The sequence below is a fragment of the Primulina eburnea genome, chromosome 13 (assembly GCF_022965805.1).
Source record: "Primulina eburnea isolate SZY01 chromosome 13, ASM2296580v1, whole genome shotgun sequence".
NCBI lineage: Eukaryota > Viridiplantae > Streptophyta > Magnoliopsida > Lamiales > Gesneriaceae > Primulina > Primulina eburnea.
In genome coordinates this window covers 3725474-3744334 of record NC_133113.1, presented here as the reverse complement: position 1 = coordinate 3744334, position 18861 = coordinate 3725474, and the positions used below count along the sequence as shown (strand labels likewise).

Genomic DNA, 18861 nt, shown 5'->3' with positions numbered 1-18861 from the left:
CCACGCCGCATACCAATGTTAGAGTATGCCCAGCCTTCTTTGGATGGTGCACGCCCCAGCATTGTGAGGCCGATTGTGCGGACAAACCAATTCGAAATCAAACCAGCCATTATCGAGATGATTCAGAACACCGTCCAATTTGGAGGAACTGCTGTGGACGATCCAAACACACACATCGCGGATTTTCTTGAGATTTGCGATACTTTTAAATTTAATGGAGTTTCTGATGATGCTGTTAGACTGCGTTTATTTCCTTTCTCTTTGCGTGATAAAGCTAAAGCTTGGTTGAATTGTTTACCTGTAGGTTCGATCGCTACATGGAAGGACATGGCGAAGGCGTTTCTCATCAAATACTTTCCTCCATCGAATACCATGAAGCTGCGGGCAGACATCACAACATTTGCTCAGTTCGATCAAGAGTCACTATATGAGGCGTGGGATCGTTTCAAGGACCTACTACGAAGATGCCCACATCACGAGTTACCACTTGGGTTAGTCGTTCAAACATTTTATTAGGGTTTGCTTACTCCTAACCGTACTATGATAGATGCGGCTACGTGTGGGAACCTTTTGAGGAAGACTGCGGAAGAAGGATATGAGTTGTTGGAGGAGATGGCTGCTAGCAGCTATCATCCTCAGTCTGACAGGAACAACCAGCGGAGAAGTGCCGGAGTTCACCAGGTAACTGATTTTTCTGTTATTACTGCACAACTTGACGCTCTAAACAGGAAAATAGATGGCTTGAATGTGGGTGGCACGGCTATGCGTCTTCAAGAGATATTCTGTGAAAAGTGTGGAGGAGAGCACTATGTGAAAGACTGTCAAGATGGAAATCCCTTCTATGTGCAAAATGAGGCACCGGTGATGTAAGGCCCTGTAATTAATTATCCGGTAATTTTGGCATAATTAGAATAATTATTGAGTTGTAAATTAAAATAATTATTTATGCCAAATAAATTCAGGAAGTGTGTTAAAAATATGTATTTGAGGATATCGGAGAATTTAACGATATAAAATACATATAGAGTTTAAATAACACACGAGAGCAAAATAATTACAGACCGGGATTAATAGGCTTGAGTTACTAGTTTTGTAACCAAATATACAATATATATATATATATATATATATATATATATATATATATATGTATATATATATATATATATATACATATACATACACACATATCTAATTGAGAAGAGAGAAGAATCGGGCAAGGGAAGAGAAGAAAGAAGAAAACCCCCATTTTCGCAACACAGGTAGCAGCTGTGGGAAAGTTGCGATATCTCCTCCGTCCGGCGTCCAAATCACGAACGGTTTGAGGGGTTGTCTTCCTTACATCCATAGCTTCATTTTGAACCATGAATCACAAATTTTGATGCTCGTTTCAGCCCCAATCGAGCCCTGTTTCGGGATAGCTCCTTTTCGATTTTCTTGTTCGATTTTAGGTGAGCTATTGCTTGGTTTTCTTGGTTCTTTGGAGTATATTGAGCAAGGATTTGAAGCTTAAATCTTACCTTGATGTTCCTGCATTTTCCAGCTAGTTTTCAGTTCGGTTTTGGCCGTGAATAGTGTTTTCCGGCGTCTTTTCCGGCGAGTAGCAACATTGGACCGCTAGCGACTAGTTTATACTTCGATCTTGGTAATTTTTGGATCCAATTCCAGATTTTTCGGTGCATAAGTAGGCTGCCCCGAAGTGTAATGTTACTCGCTTCGATTTAATTTCGCTTTGTCGATTTTAATGCATTATATTGACGTATATATTGGGTTTATATTGTAGGTTCGATCGTTGGAGAGCTTTGAGGTATAAATTGAAGAGTTTGTGAATTAGTATCGAGTTAATCATGGGATTATTTTGGAGAATTACGGTTATTTAGTTGAAATTTCAGAATTGTTGAAATTGATTTGGGAATTAAGTTTTGATAATTAAAAATCAATAAGTTGGATTAATTTAGTGTTTTGGCGAATTGTGAATTATTCGACCTATTTTATCATCTTTAGGTCGAGGAGATTAAGGTTGAGCTTGTTGTGATTTTAGAGTCGGTTTAGGTATGTTACAGCTCGGTAATATACGACGGTAAAATATAAATTATGTTAAATTGACATTCTGTGTTACATTGATCGTGTTATGAATTGTTGACTGTTATAAATTGTTAAATGCCTTCGTTATGATCTATGTATTATTATTATGACATATTATTGGCATTTAGCATTGGGCATACAGTTATGACATTCATGTTGAGCCCTATCGTTTTTGTTAGCCCATTGTGGATATCCGTTGTTATCTGGCACTGTTGTTTATATAGGGATCATTGTGTGGCTGATAGGCCTATACACATGAGATCGAAGATGTGATTGAACAATCCCGTGGTTAGTGCAGCCTTTTGAGGTGAGCGCTGGGATTGTGTCATCTAGTTCGTTCTGTTGTGCCATCCTGTTATAGCGTATCAGCTGTATGGAGGCCGAGTCAGGGGTGTTATTTAGCACAGCTTGGCATACCTCGCATACTTGGCAGGGCGGTTTAGCTGCATGACGATGTAGCTCCCCTGTGTTGTTGCTCGAGCATTATTCCAGTTTTTATCGTACCGTTTGTTGGCTCCTGTTATCCCGATTATTCGTTGAGCCTTTCATGCATTGCATATTACATTTCATTATATGATTATGCATGATTTATGTTATTGTTGTTATTGTTGAACTGTTTCATACCAGAATCCTAACCTCAGTTGTTTACTGGGGGGGCTGCTGTGGTTGCTTTTGGGCACCATGGTAGATCTCCCGAGTCGTTTTGCAGCATCAGGCCGAGGTTCCGCCAGTGGAGCTCGGGATTGAGGTTGGATTGCTTGGTTCTGTTCAGTGGAGTCTCCCAGTTATTCTATATGTATGTCTTGAGTTGTCTCAGTCTTGTATTGTAGTTTATTTGCCGGGGAGATGCCTCGTGTATTTGTATTAGTAATTGGTTGTTCTTGTTATGTGCTGAGGCGACTCTGTGATTTTCTTTATCTGGTGAGTATTTGATACGTTTTAAATTCTGTTTAGTCCTGGCCAGTGCGGCTATAGGTTGTTGACTCTATTTGGAGTATATTTTGATATAAACTGCTGTTTGAGTTTTCGGGATGTCCTATTTACGGGGAGGTCATGCCGAAATTTTTCTAGGCCCTGAGGTCCGTTTTAAATTATTTTAAACATTTTTCCGCTGCAGTTTTAAATCAAACCATTATTGTTTGATCATTAATTATCGTTAGAGTAAATGGGCCTCACATCTTGGTATCAGAGCGTAAACTGGGATACGCTCGAACTAGAGTCTAGGACACTTGAGTCTTGGCACTAAAATGGTTGTTGCGCATGTGTATGCTACTTGACAACATGCTTATGTGATTATATGATTTGTTTACTTCCATTCTAATTGTTTTGGTGTTTTATCGTATAGAATGGAAGGAGGTGGAGAAATTCCTGTTGATGAGATTCCTCTAGCTCGAGGTCGAGGTCGTGGGCGTGGTAGACCGCGTGTCCGTGCTGTTGATGATACTTTTGTTGAGCAAGCTGCTGATCATCTAGAGCAGCTTAGGATGGATGAGTTAGTTGTGTGTTTCCATTCTATGCATCCACCTCGATTTAGTGGTTCGGAGGGAGCTGAGAAAGCTGAGTTATGGATTTCTGAGATTGAGGAATTGTTCGATTTGATTGAGTATCCTCCAGAGTGTCGATTGAGATTAGTTGTGCATCAGTTGAAAGATCGTGCTAAAAAGTGGTGGTCTACTACATTGATGACTTTGGATGCTCAGAGGATCATTCCATCATGGGATATATTCAAGTTGAAGTTTAAGGAAAGTTATTGTCCTCCATCATTCTACAGTTCTAAGGCTTCTGAGTTTCATAACCTGAAACAAGGCGATATGTCAGTTGCGGATTATGCGGATACTTTTTATGCTATGCTGAGATATGCTCCTCACGTGGCTGCAAGTCAGGTTGCTGTCGTCGAAAGTTTCATTGAAGGATTGAACGATCATCTGCACCCTTTTGTTTCTACCGGTAAACCACTGAATTATCTTGAAGCAGTGGAAATAGCAAAAAGGGCTGAAGCTAGTCTTAAGAGGAGTGGCAATCGAGTTCCTACCCAACATCATCAGTCGGGGAGACAACAATTCAGTTCATCTGGTTCTGCATCTCTTCGTCCTCGTGGGAAACAATTTAAGAAGCCTGGTTCTAGTTCTTCGAGTTCAGGGAGTTCGGGGAACTGTGGGGGATATCGATATAGTGGACCTTACTGTGATCACTGTGGAGGCAAGCATTCCAGTAATCAGTGTGTTGGAGTTCAAGGGGTTTGTAATGTTTGTGGTCGGCCGGGCCATTTTGCTAGAGTCTGTCCTAGTAAGACGGGGAAATCAACCCAGGCTGGTAGTGGAGCTCAAGGTAATAGAATTCCAGCTGCGTCCCAGTCTTCCCATCAGCCTAGTCGCCCTTCGCATCAGAGCAGAGGGCAAGGTGGTCAACAGAATCAGTCATCTGCTCATGTATTTGCCTTGACTGAGGATGAGGCTCAGGCAGCTCCAGGTACTGTCATTTCTGGTAACTGTAATCTATGTGGTTTTATAGCACGAGTGTTATTTGATACTGGAGCATCTCATTCCTTTGTTTCTCATGCATTTGTTGTTTCGCATGTTCTTCGCACCATTAGTATGAATTCCAATCTATCTGTTGCTACTCCGATGGGCAAAATGATTATCACTGATAATGTGGTGTTCAATGCGGTTTTGTTTCACGATGAAAATGTTCTATATCTGAATCTCATAGTCCTACCTATGCATGACTTTGATTGTATCGTTGGTATGGATGTTTTGACTGCAAATCGTGCCACTGTTGTCTGTTATCGAGGAATAGTTCGTTTCAGACCTAACTTTGCTCCTAAATGGAATTTCTATGGTCGTGGTTCTCAAGCCAAGATTCCTCTAGTTTCTGCCATTGAAATGAATCGATTGTTAGATTCTGGTCATGAAGGTTTTCTGGTTTATGCTGTGGATCTATCGCAAGATGAGCGACATATTTATGATATTCCTGTAGTCCGTGAGTTTCCTGATGTGTTTCGAGAAGAGATTCCTGATTTTCCACCAGAACGAGAAGTTGAGTTCAGTATCGAATTAATGCCAGGAACTGAACCCATATCTCGAGCACCATATCGTTTAGCCCCTGTTGAGCTGAAAGAACAATTGCAGGATTTGTTGAATAAAGGTTATATTCGTCCGAGTTCTTCACCGTGGGGTGCACCGATTCTATTTGTCAAGAAGAAAGATGGTACGATGCGGATGTGTATTGATTATCGACAACTGAATAAGTCTACTGTCAAGAATAAATATCCACTTCCTAGGATTGATGATTTATTTGATCAGTTGCAAGGTACTTCGGTGTATTCTAAGATTGATCTTCGTTCTGGGTATCATCAAGTGCGAGTCAGACAAGAAGATGACCCGAAAACAGCTTTTCGCACGAGATACGGACACTTTGAATTTTTGATTATGACTTTTGGTTTGACCAATGCTCCTGATGTGTTTATGGACTTGATGAATCGAATATTTCGTAAATATCTCGATCGTTTTGTGATTGTATTCATCGATGACATTCTTGTCTATTCCAAGTCTGAGGAAGAACATGCCAAACACTTGAGGATAGTTCTTCGAATTCTTCAAAAGAAGCAGTTGTACGCCAAGCTATCCAAGTGCGAGTTTTGGTTAGATAGAGTTGTGTTTCTGGGCCATGTCATATCTCAACATGGTATTTCAGTCGATCCAAGTAAAGTGGAAGCAGTTCTGAACTGGGCACGACCGACCAATGTGCCAGAGATTCGTAGTTTCATGGGTTTAGCTGGTTATTACCGGAGATTTATCGAAAATTTCTCAAAGATTGCTAGACCTATCACTAAACTGACTCAGAAAAATCAGAGATTCATTTGGTCTGATGAATGTGAGTCAAGTTTTGTCAAGTTGAAGAAAAGACTGACTTCTGCACCAGTTCTTACCATTCCAAATGGTTCTGGAGGATTCGTTGTTTGTACCGACGCATCAAATAGAGGATTAGGTTGTGTTCTGATGCAGCATGGCAGAGTTGTGGCTTATGGTTCTCGTCAGTTGAAACCGCATGAGTCTAAGTATCCTGTTCATGACTTGGAGTTAGCTGCTATCGTTTTTGCTCTAAAGATTTGGAGGCATTATTTGTTTGGAGAGCAATTTGTAATCTATTCTGATCACAAGAGTTTGAAGTATCTGTTCTCTCAGTCAGATCTGAATATGAGACAGAGACGTTGGATGGATCTTTTGAAAGATTATGATTGTGAGATCCAGTATCATCCGGGAAAAGTGAATGTCATTGCCGATGCTTTGAGTCGTAAAGTTGTTGATGTTAATTTATCCTCGATTCATGTTTTTAAGTTACGAGAGGATATTTGTACTTCTCGGTTGGATTTTCAAATCCAAGGTAATGCTGTTTGTGTATCACAGATTTCTGTTGAGCCAGAGTTGATTCAGATTGTAAAGTCAGCTCAGAAAACTGATGATCGAGTTCTGAAATCTTACGAGTTAGTATCTCAAGGACACCAATCTGGTTTCTCAATTCACTCAGATGATTCTCTTCGGTTGAATGGTAGATTGGTTGTCCCAGATATTCCTGAATTGCGTACAACCATCCTTAAAGAAGCTCATTGTACTCGATATAGTATCCACCCAGGAGGAAGGAAAATGTATCATATTCTACGGCCTCAGTTTTGGTGGAAGAATATGAAAAAGGATGTGGCTGAGTTTGTGTCTCGTTGTATGATATGTCAGCAAGTCAAAGCGGAACGAATGAGACCGGGAGGATTACTGCATAGCCTTGAGGTTCCTCAGTGGAACTGGGAGCACGTGGCTATGGATTTTGTCACGCATTTGCCACGTACTTCTCGTCATTTCGATGCCATTTGGGTGATTGTCGATAGGTTATCTAAGTCGGCACATTTTATTCCGTATGAGAGGAAGTATTCGTACAAGAAGATGGCTCGTCTGTATATTGAAAATGTTGTGAGACTTCATGGAGTTCCAGTTGCAATAGTCTCAGATCGTGACCCTAGATTCACATCAAAGTTTTGGACTAGTTTCCAAAAAGAAATGGGTACACGACTTGCGATGAGTACTGCGTACCATCCTCAGACAGATGGTCAGACAGAGCGTACGATTCAGACACTCGAGGATCTGCTTCGAGCTGTAGTCATGGATTTTAAAGACAGTTGGCAGGAAGCTTTACCACTAGTAGAATTTTCATATAACAACAGTTTCCAGGTGACTATTGGTATGGCTCCTTTTGAAGCTTTGTACGGCAGACGATGTCGATCACCTCTTTGTTGGGATGAATTTGGTGAGAAGCAGTTGACTGGACCTGAGATTGTTCAGGAAATGCTTGATAAAGTCCAGTTGATTCGTCAAAGAATGAAAGCTGCCCAAGATCGTCAAGCTAGTTATGCTAACAGACGTCGTCGACCTCTAGAATTTCAAGTTGGAGATTTTGTGTTTTTGAGAATCTCTCCGTTTAGAGGTGTTGTTCGTTTTGGTATGAGAGGTAAGTTTTCACCTCGTTTCGTTGGCCCCTACGAGATTGTTGAGCGTATTGGGACTTGCGCTTATCGTTTGGATTTGCCTCAGGCTTTATCTGGCATCCACGATGTTTTCCATGTTTCTATGTTGCGTAAGTATGAGCCCGATCCGTCTCATGTGATTCAGCCTGATGAGGTTGAACTTGATCCGTCTCTATCGTATACTGAGTATCCTGTTTGTATCTTGGATCGTAAAGATAAAGTTTTACGCAATAAAGTTATACCACTTGTACGTGTTCAGTGGTCGAGGCATGGGGTAGAAGAATCAACATGGGAAACAGAAGAGAAGATGAGAGCATCTTATCCATATCTGTTTGATTCTTAGTAATGTATTGTTGGTTTCGTATCGTGTGTAAGATGTATGTGTATAAACGAAATTTCGAGGACGAAATTTGTTTTAAGGGGTGGAGAAGTGTAAGGCCCTGTAATTAATTATCCGGTAATTTTGGCATAATTAGAATAATTATTGAGTTGTAAATTAAAATAATTATTTATGCCAAATAAATTCAGGAAGTGTGTTAAAAATATGTATTTGAGGATATCGGAGAATTTAACGATATAAAATACATATAGAGTTTAAATAACACACGAGAGCAAAATAATTACAGACCGGGATTAATGGGCTTGAGTTACTAGTTTTGTAACCAAATATACAATATATATATATATACATATACATACACACATATCTAATTGAGAAGAGAGAAGAATCGGGCAAGGGAAGAGAAGAAAGAAGAAAACCCCCATTTTCGCAACACAGGTAGCAGCTGTGGGAAAGTTGCGATATCTCCTCCTCCGGCGTCCAAATCACGAACGGTTTGAGGGGTTGTCTTCCTTACATCCATAGCTTCATTTTGAACCAAGAATCACAAATTTTGATGCTCGTTTCAGCCCCAATCGAGCCCTGTTTCGGGACTGCTCCTTTTCGATTTTCTTGTTCGATTTTCGGTGAGCTATTGCTTGGTTTTCTTGGTTTTTTGGAGTATATTGAGCAAGGATTTGAAGCTTAAATCTTACCTTGCTGTTCCTGCATTTTCCAGCTAGTTTTCAGTTCGGTTTTGGCCGTGAATAGTGTTTTCCGGCGTCTTTTCCGGCGAGTAGCAACATTGGACCGCTAGCGACTAGTTTATACTTCGATCTTGGTAATTTTTGGATCCAATTCCAGATTTTTCGGTGCATAAGTAGGCTGCCCCGAAGTGTAATGTTACTCGCTTCGATTTAATTTCGCTTTGTCGATTTTAATGCATTATATTGACGTATATATTGGGTTTATATTGTAGGTTCGATCGTTGGAGAGCTTTGAGGTATAAATTGAAGAGTTTGTGAATTAGTATCGAGTTAATCATGGGATTATTTTGGAGAATTACGGTTATTTAGTTGAAATTTCAGAATTGTTGAAATTGATTTGGGAATTAAGTTTTGATAATTAAAAATCAATAAGTTGGATTAATTTATTGTTTTGGCGAATTGTGAATTATTCGACCTATTTTATCATCTTTAGGTCGAGGAGATTAAGGTTGAGCTTGTTGTGATTTTAGAGTCGGTTTAGGTATGTTACAGCTCGGTAACATACGACGGTAAAATATAAATTATGTTAAATTGACATTCTGTGTTACATTGATCGTTTTATGAATTGTTGACTGTTATAAATTGTTAAATGCCTTCGTTATGATCTATGTATTATTATTATGACATATTATTGGCATTTAGCATTGGGCATACAGTTATGACATTCATGTTGAGCCCTATCGTTTTTGTTAGCCCATTGTTGATATCCGTTGTTATCTGACACTGTTGTTTATATAGGGATCATTGTGTGGCTGATAGGCCTATACACATGAGACCGAAGATGTGATTGAACAATCCCGTGGTTAGTGCAGCCTTTTGAGGTGAGCGCTGGGATTGTGTCATCTAGTTCGTTCTGTTGTGCCATCCTGTTATAGCGTATCAGCTGTATGGAGGCCGAGTCAGGGGTGTTATTTAGCACAGCTTGGCATACCTCGCATACTTGGCAGGGCGGTTTAGCTGCATGACGATGTAGCTCCCCTGTGTTGTTGCTCGAGCATTATTCCAGTTGTTATCGTACCGTTTGTTGGCTCCTGTTATCCCGATTATTCGTTGAGCCTTTCATGCATTGCATATTACATTTCATTATATGATTATGCATGATTTATGTTATTGTTGTTATTGTTGAACTGTTTCATACCAGAATCCTAACCTCAGTTGTTTACTGTGGGGGCTGCTGTGGTTGCTTTTGGGCACCATGGTAGATCTCCCGAGTCGTTTTGCAGCATCAGGCCGAGGTTCCGCCAGTGGAGCTCGGGATTGAGGTTGGATTGCTTGGTTCTGTTCAGTGGAGTCTCCCAGTTATTCTATATGTATGTCTTGAGTTGTCTCAGTCTTGTATTGTAGTTTATTTGCAGGGGAGATGCCTCGTGTATTTGTATTAGTAATTGGTTGTTCTTGTTATGTGCTGAGGCGACTCTTTGATTTTCTTTATCTGGTGAGTATTTGATACGTTTTAAATTCTGTTTAGTCCTGGCCAGTGCGGCTATAGGTTGTTTACTCTATTTGGAGTATATTTTGATATAAACTGCTGTTTGAGTTTTCGGGATGTCCTATTTACGGGGAGGTCATGCCGAAATTTTTCTAGGCCCTGAGGTCCGTTTTAAATTATTTTAAACCTTTTTCCGCTGCAGTTTTAAATCAAACCATTACTGTTTGATCATTAATTGTCGTTAGAGTAAATGGGCCTTACAGGTGAATCAAGTGGGAGTCCAAAACCTCCAAAGGAATGACCCTTATTCGAACACATACAATCCTGGGTGGAGGCAACATCCCAACTTCTCGTGGGGCGGTCAAAACAGTCAGAATAGACTGCAAGGAGGACAACAATATGGCAAACAACCGATGTACAGATCCGATCCTCCTAGAGAAGAAAAGTCCAACTTGGAGCAAATGATGTCTAAGTTTATTTCTTCCACTGAAACTCGACTCCAAAACCAAGATGCATCGATAAAGGGGCTCGAGAATCAAATTGGACAGTTGGCCAAGATGATAGCAAGTAGAGAGCCGAGCACCTTGCCAAGTAATACCGAGACTAATCCAAAAGAGCAAGTGAAGGCCATTGAGTTGAAGAGCGGGAAAGTTTTGGAGCCTAGAGAAAAAGAGAAAAGCCAAGTGCCAGATGAACAAGAGGCGACATCTAAAGGTAAGTCTTCTAACCCTACACTAGCACCCACTACACAAACAAAAATTGTTATACCTCCTCCTTTTCCTGCTGCATTGAAAAAAACAAAACTAGATGCACAATTTGGTAAGTTTCTCGAGGTGTTTAAAAAGTTGCATATCAATATTCCCTTTGCCGATGCTCTAATGCAAATGCCTAGTTATGCTAAATTTTTGAAGAATATCTTAGCAAATAAGAGGAAGTTGGAGGATCATATGACAGTCAACTTAACTGAAAATTGCTCCGCTCTGGTGCAAAACAAAATCCCACCTAAGCTAAAAGACCCAGGGAGTTTCTCTATTCCTTGCATGATTGGTGATGTTGTTTTTCATAAATCATTATGTGATCTTGGTGCAAGTATTAATCTGATGCCATTTTCTGTGTTTAGGAAACTTGGGTTGGGAGAGCCTAAGCCGACGAGGATGTCCTTGCAACTGGCTAACAGATCTGTCAAGTACCCCCGCGGAGTGGTTGAGGATGTGCTAGTGAAGGTGGAAAAATTCATTTTTCCTGCAGACTTCGTGGTGCTCGACATGGAGGAGGATACAGAGATGCCTCTAATTTTGGGGAGACCATTCCTTGCGACTGGCAAGGCACTTATTGATGTGCAAGAGGGAAAGTTGAGATTGAGAGTGGGCGAAGAAGAGATTACATTTGATGTTTTTAATGCACTTAAGCACACACTTCATTCTGATAGTTGTTTTAGAATTGATGCTTTTGACTCTCTTGTATCCAACTATGTGCAGGATGCTCTTAGGAACCCTTTGGAGGCCACCATCAATACTGAATTGGGAGAAGAGGAGTTAGACGAAGAAAGAGCTGAAATTGTGGCACACTTTAATGCCAACCAACCATGAAGAAGGCCAATGAGGATGCGACTGGAGGATCTAGGAGAACGAAGAGATTTGACCCCTCAAAGGTCAAGCATCGAGGATCCACCAACGCTTAGCTAAAGCTGTTGCCTCCACACCTCAAGTACGTATACTTAGGTGAGAATAACACTTTACCTGTCATTATTTCTGCTGCTTTGACAGATGTGATGGAGGACAAGCTGTTGGAAGTTTTGAAAGCGCACAAGGGTGCATTTGCGTGGAAGGTGGCAGATATCAAAGGAATAAATCCATCCGTCTGCATGCACAAGATCTTGATGGAAGAGAAGTACTCACCTCTTGTGCAACCTCAAAGACGATTAAATCCAAAGATGCAAGAGGTAGTAAAGGCTGAAACAATTAAGCTTCTCGACGCAGGTATTATCTATCCTATATCTGATAGTGCATGGGTAAGTCCTGTTCAGTGTGTGCCAAAGAAAGGTGGGATTAATGTTATCACAAATGAAAATAATGAATTAATACCCACTAGGACTGTTACGGGATGGCGTGTGTGCATTGATTATAGGAAATTGAATGATGCTACCCGTAAAGACCACTTTCCCCTTCCCTTTATTGATCAAATGCTTGAGAGGTTAGCGGGTCATGAGTTCTATTGTTTTTTAGATGGGTATTCTGGGTATAACCAAATCATGATTGCGTCCGAGGACCAAGAGAAAACCACTTTCACTTGTCCTTATGGCACTTTTGCTTTTAGACGGATGCCATTTGGTTTGTGTAATGCCCCTGCCACTTTTCAGCGATGCATGACTGCTATATTCCATGATATGATGGAAACTTTTCTTGAGATATTTATGGATGACTTCTCGATTTTTGGCCCGTCTTTTAATGATTGTTTGCAGAACTTGCAGGTAGTGTTGAGGAGATGTGAGGAGACAAACTTGGTGCTTAATTGGGAAAAATGCCACTTTATGGTACAAGAGGGAATTGTCCTAGGGCACAAGGTTTCGGGGCACGGAATAGAGGTGGATAAGGCGAAAGTTGAAGTTATCAAGAACTTACCACCTCCGGCGTCCATAAAGGGAGTTAGAAGTTTTCTAGGCCACGCCGGTTTTTACCGACGTTTCATCAAAGATTTTTCTAAAATTACAAAACCTTTATCTTCTTTACTCATGAAATATGTGCCTTTTGATTTCAATTCTGATTGTTTGCAGGCATACGAGAAGTTGAAAGAGCGCTTAGTGACGGCTCCTGTCTTGTTGGCACCGGATTGGGATCTACCCTTCGAGATCATGTGTGATGCTAGCGATACTGCGGTAGGTGCTGTTCTCGGACAAAGACAAAACAAGGTATTTCACACCATATACTATGCAAGTAGGACTCTAGATGAAGCACAATTGAATTATGCCACCACCGAAAAAGAGTTACTTGCAGTAGTGTTTGCACTTGACAAGTTTCATGCTTATCTTGTTTTGTCGAAAGTAATTGTGTTTACTGATCACTCAGCCCTTAAATATTTACTTGCAAAGAAAGATGCAAAGCCACGCTTACTTCGGTGGATTTTATTATTGCAAGAATTTGATGTGGAAATAAAAGATAATAAGGGTGTTGAGAATGTGGTTGCAGATCATTTGTCTAGATTAGAATTTATCAGTAATGATTGTGTGACTGATGCGATTAATGATTGGTTTCCGGATGAGCAGTTGTTTGAGGTAAAAAATTGTCCATGGTATGCAAATCTTGCGAATTTTCTTGTTACAGGCTCACCTCCTCCAAATCTAACATTTCACCAAAGAAAGAAATTCTTTTCGGACGTGAAATATTATTTTTGGGAGGAACCTTTCTTGTTCAAGATTTGTGCAGATTCTATGATTCGGAGATGTGTGGCGGAGGAAGAGATGAGATCGATTCTTAATCACTGCCATGACCGTGAGGTAGGTGGTCACTTTGGACCAACGAGGACGGCATCTAAGGTACTCGAATGTGGCTTTTATTGGCCAACCCTCTTTAAAGATGCTCGTTCTTATGTGCTAGCATGTGATAAATGCCAACGGACATGTAACATCTCTAACCGTCACGAAATGCCTTTAATTAATATCATTGAGTGTGAGGTTTTTGATGTGTGGGGAATAGATTTCATGGGACCGTTTCCCAGTTCTTTCACGAAAAAATACATTTTGGTGGCGGTGGATTATGTGTCTAAGTGGGTAGAGGCGGAAGCATACGCCACTAATGATGCTCAAGTGGTTCTAAAATTTTTGAAGAAAAACATTTTTAACCGCTTTGGAACACCACGAGCAATCATTAGTGATGATGGCACTCATTTTTGCAACAAACTCTTTGAAAAACTTTTAAGCAAATATGGTGTCACACATAAGATCTCTACCCCTTATCACCCCAGACGAGTGGTCAAGTGAAAGTGTCGAACCGAGAGATAAAGAGAATTCTGGAGAAAGTGGTAGGCGTCAGTAGGAAAGACTGGTCGGTGAGGTTAGATGATGCTCTATGGGCATATAGGACTGCTTTTAAAACACCTATAGGCACTACACCGTATAGGTTGTTATTTGGTAAAGCATGTCATTTACCTGTCGAGTTGGAACATCGGGCATATTGGGCAAAAAAAGCGCTGAACTTTACTTTTACTGATGCAGGTGAACAGCGTTTGCTTCAATTGGACCAATTGGAGGAGTTCCGCAATTTGGCTTATGATCTTGCACTGTCTTACAAGGAGAAAACCAAAAAAGCTCATGACAAAAGAATCCTCGAGAGAGAATTTAAGGAGGGTGAAAGTGTTCTGCTCTACAACTCCCGGTTGCGCTTGTTTCCCGGTAAATTGAAGTCGCGATGGTCCGGTCCATTCGTGATCTCGAAAGTTTATCCATCGGGAGCTGTGGAATTGAAAGATGGGAAATATGGGACATTTACGGTCAATGCCCAGCGACTGAAGCACTACATGGGTGGCACAATTGAGCCGCAACTTGGAATCACCCGGTTCCAAGACACGTCGAACTAAGACAGACCGACAGTCTAGCTCTCGACGATAAATTGAGAACTTACTTATTTTCCCTTCTCTTGCTTTTAATTTAATTTTCTTTTTCTTTCGTGTCAGCATATTTTATCTTCCAGTTGTGTTAATTTCTCAAAAAAAAAAAGGTGAAATGTGAATTTTTCCCGAGAACTCGGCGCTCGGGCGGTAATTTTTTACCGCTCGAGCTCGAAGCAGATGCACAATTTCCAGAGAGCTTGGCGCTCGGGCGGTAATTTTTTACCGCTCGAGCGCAAATATTTGCCTCTAAAATTTTTATACCCGAGGACTCGGCGCTCGAGCGGTAATATTTTACCGCTCGAGCGCGAAGACTTTTAAAGCGCAGATCCCCTTCCCCTTTCTTCATTCTGCACGAAAATTCCCCTCTCAAATCCCTAATCCCCAAATTCCCCTCTCAAAAATCCCTCACTACTCTCATTTTGTTCTTTCAATTTTGTGGTGCAGGCTTTCAATATCCACTCTAGTCTCCGGCAACAAGGCGACATCCTCGGTAGGAAGCAGGAATAACCCTCTCCGGTCACCTATCATCTCCATCCTCACATTCTATGGCTCCCAAGAAGCAAAAAGGTAACCCCGGTTCCTCCTCTTCATCATCATTTGATAGGGCACGTTTTGTTAGTATGGAGGCTAGGGCTCGATACGAGCATGCGAAAATTCATCGCAACCCAATAGCAGAGAGGGGAGTCCGGCGACAGTTAGAGGACAGATACTTGGATATTATTGTTGATTTGCAAAGGCGTGGTTGGGAACAATACGGTGAGCAACCTAAGGCGGCGGTAGTGTCTGTGGTTCGCGAATTTTACGCCAACGCAGCGGAGGGGCGAAATGGTTTGGTGTTTGTGAGGGGTAAACATGTACCGTATGACTCGGTGACGATCAACGCACTGTTAGGGACGGCGGAGGTTGACGACTCCCATTTCCAGACATTAGTTGCCAACCCGAATTACGATACGATTCTCGCCACATTGTGCCATCCGGGCGCAATATGGAAACCATTGGGCGGCTCGCCGAGTTGTTTTGACGAGAAGTATTTGAAAACCGAAGTTGCCCTTTGGTATTTATTTGTAGCTCGGAGAATGATGCCGGTCTCGCATAAGAGCGAGGTCCAGAAAGAGCGGGCGGTGCTGCTTTATACTTTGACCGAGGGATACGCCATCAACGTGGGCACACTCATCAATTCACAAATCACACTGAGTGCCCACAACAGTCATGTGGGCCTGTTCTTCCCCACCATTATCTCCGAGTTGTGCGCTAGAGCGGGAGTCGTATTTCGCGATGATGAGGAGTGGTTGCAACCCATGAAGCCTATTCGTGTCGAAGACCTCCAGCGGAAATGAGCTAAGCGAATCAGTGAATTTCCCTCTCGGGAGGAGGACGCCGGTGGATCTAGCACTGCCATCCCACGCCGCCTCGCACCACAACCCCGCAGGCGAACGCAGAATGACAAAATGGATGAAAATCTCGCCTTCCAAGCACATCAGAGTCAGTTTAACTCGTATGTCACGGACCACCTATCTCACATTGACTCTATGATGCGATCGTTGCTTGTGCACGGGGGTGTTGACCCGTCCACCATTCCACCGACTCCGCTACCTCCTCCCCCATTCCAGTTCCAGTATGATTACTCTCAGCAGGGGGCAGCCGCAGGAGCGCCACCGCCGGAGTATGATGAGGATGACGCTTGATCAGGGGAGTTTACTGTTTCCCCTACTTCGCACTTTTATTTCTTTGCCGCTTTTCTGTTTTTCTTTCTTACCATTGTTCATATCTAGCATGTTTTAGCTTTCATGTCCATTAGTCTGCATTTGTGTTTGCATTTCTGTGTTTGTTTCGTTTTGTGCAATGAGGGCATTGCACAACTTTAGTATGAGGGGGTGGGTAGACTGTTATGTTTGTTTAGTTAGTTGGTTGTTTTTAGTCCGTTATAGTATTGCATGTTTGGTGTCGAATGGTGAGAAGACATAGTTTATGAGCCAATGATGATGTTGAATTCATAGTATGCAAAAGTATTGATTGAGTCACTTCATGAATGGTACTCTTGATTGTCGAAGCATGAATTTTGGTACAAAGTTTGAACTTTTTGAGCACACATGTGTGGGGACTAGAATTTTGTAGGAATAATGGTGAAATTTGAAAGTTTTGTGTGGTTAACTTGAAAGGCACCATTTATGAGTTGATTTAGCATGTAAACCCGTGAAAATAAGTCGCTAATTGGGACCTTGAATGAGAAAATTTGATTTGCCTTGAACTTTACATTTACCTCCTTTCCAATGCACTGAATTAATATGTCATACTCCTAACCAGCTGTAATCCAAAGTATACATTCTTAGCCTAGGGAGTACATGTGTGAAAATTGTGCATTTTAAAAAAAAAAGGGAAGAAGAGAAGAAAGAAGGAGATGTAAGGTGAGGGGGAGCCGAAATAAAATGAATGAAATTCTATTCCTAGGCTAAAAGTTGGAGATGTAAGGAGACGAGGAAAGTCAGACGAAAAGTCTTGACGATTGCACAATGAAAATGATCGGTGTACTCCCAACTTTTAGCCACTTGAGCTTATGTTCCTTCTTTTCGACACCCTTATCTGCACTTAAAGGTTGAATAAAGTTCAATTTATGGCGAGTGATAAATGGACACGGGGATGCATGCTAGTGAGACTTGTATTGAAGTGTTAATTGAGTCACTCACATGATTTGATAATTGATCTATTTGAAGTACGAATGACTAGACCCATCATGACACACACACATGTTCAAATTAGTGTCGAGATTTATGTGTAGATGAAAATGAGTATTCGTTTGTGATTTGACCTGATTATGATTTGCATGTGAAAAAGTTCACTGAGGCATGAGCATAAAAGTTGTTAACTCACCATTGACATTTACTTGTGTTGGTTATTTCTTATTTGAGTATTTTGTGTTTGTTGAGTTTGTTTAGAATCTCGTGCTTTAACCTATTTTGCTCGAGGGCGAGCAAAAGGTTAGTATGAGGGGGTTGATGTGTGTCGTTTTTACGTGTTTTATTGCATTAGTCTGTGTGTGTTTTGCATTGTGCGTGCGTCTATTTCAATCACATTTTGTTCATTTTAGAATAAACATTTGCATTTTATCATATCTCACTCGGGCGTGACGAAATTGCAGCAAAAATGATCGAAAAATAGAAAAAAGGACGACTTTGCTAAGCCAACAAGTCAAGGGACAGAAGAAGCGGCGCCCGAGCGGTAATTTTCTACCGCCCGGGCGCGATAGATGAACAGCTGAAGATTTTAACAGAAAGGTCGGCGCCCGAGCGGTAATTTTCTACCGCACGGGCGCGAGAATTAGCATCCGAAGGCCAACTTAAAGAGGGTGTGGCGCTCGAGCGGTATATTTCTACCGCCCGAGCGCGAATGCCGCACCAGCCGAGGGAAGTTACAGAGAGTGTGGCGCTCGAGCGGTACTTTTCTACCGCCCGAGCGCCGCCTATTTTTGGAAGATTATTGTGCGCGATTTCTTACCTTAATTTTGGAGTATGGCTGCTATGGAAAGATTATTGGTCGACTTTTGGGCATTATTCAGACATTATTGAAGGGACCATAAGGAGTTTGGGAGAGTTTTTGCACTTGGATTGAAGATTCTACGGTTTCCGGGCATCGTTCTTCGCAGATTTCGTCACGTCTCGTATTTCTAGTTTATTTTCCTGTATTTAAATATTGTTTTGCTTATTTTAATGATGAATTCTAGTAGCTAAACTTTCACATTTGTTAAGATTAAAGAGGATCCTACCCCAAACTTTGATCTAGTTAATTCATATTTCGATTTGTGATTTGTTCTTGGTTAGACTATTGTTTTATTGTGTTGGTAGAGCGTAGCTAACTTTAACAACGTTTGTATTTCGCGAGTGAGTTCGAGAGAATAACTTGTGAAAAGAACTAGTAGTATAATTCGCGGATCTACAATTTGCATAGACATATGAAATTGGATACGTGCCGATAGTCATAGTCCTTAGGGTCGAAAACTAGGGGATTTCATCAATCGAAATGCAATTTGCTCTTGATAAATAATTAAAGACATTTAATTACTTCATTGAGTCGAATTAGTTTAACATAGCTCGAGAGAGTGTGTTCAATAGATTAAGAAATCCTGTCGGAAGCGTAGATCACGATCGAA

General features: G+C 41.2%; 1 long non-coding RNA gene and 1 other non-coding gene across 2 annotated transcripts; one reads left to right on the top strand and one right to left on the bottom strand.

Annotated features, from left to right (window-relative positions):
* Positions 1-376: 376 nt before the first annotated feature.
* LOC140810998 (small nucleolar RNA R71) lies at positions 377-482 on the bottom strand. The gene has a single exon (XR_012113392.1). It is a non-coding gene; the product is annotated as a small nucleolar RNA R71 (small nucleolar RNA).
* An 8154-nt stretch (positions 483-8636) lies between these two features.
* On the top strand, positions 8637-10112 carry LOC140808844 (uncharacterized). Its single transcript, XR_012113026.1, has 4 exons — positions 8637-8757; positions 8896-8919; positions 9117-9164; positions 9886-10112. It is a non-coding gene; the product is annotated as an uncharacterized lncRNA (long non-coding RNA).
* Positions 10113-18861: the final 8749 nt, after the last annotated feature.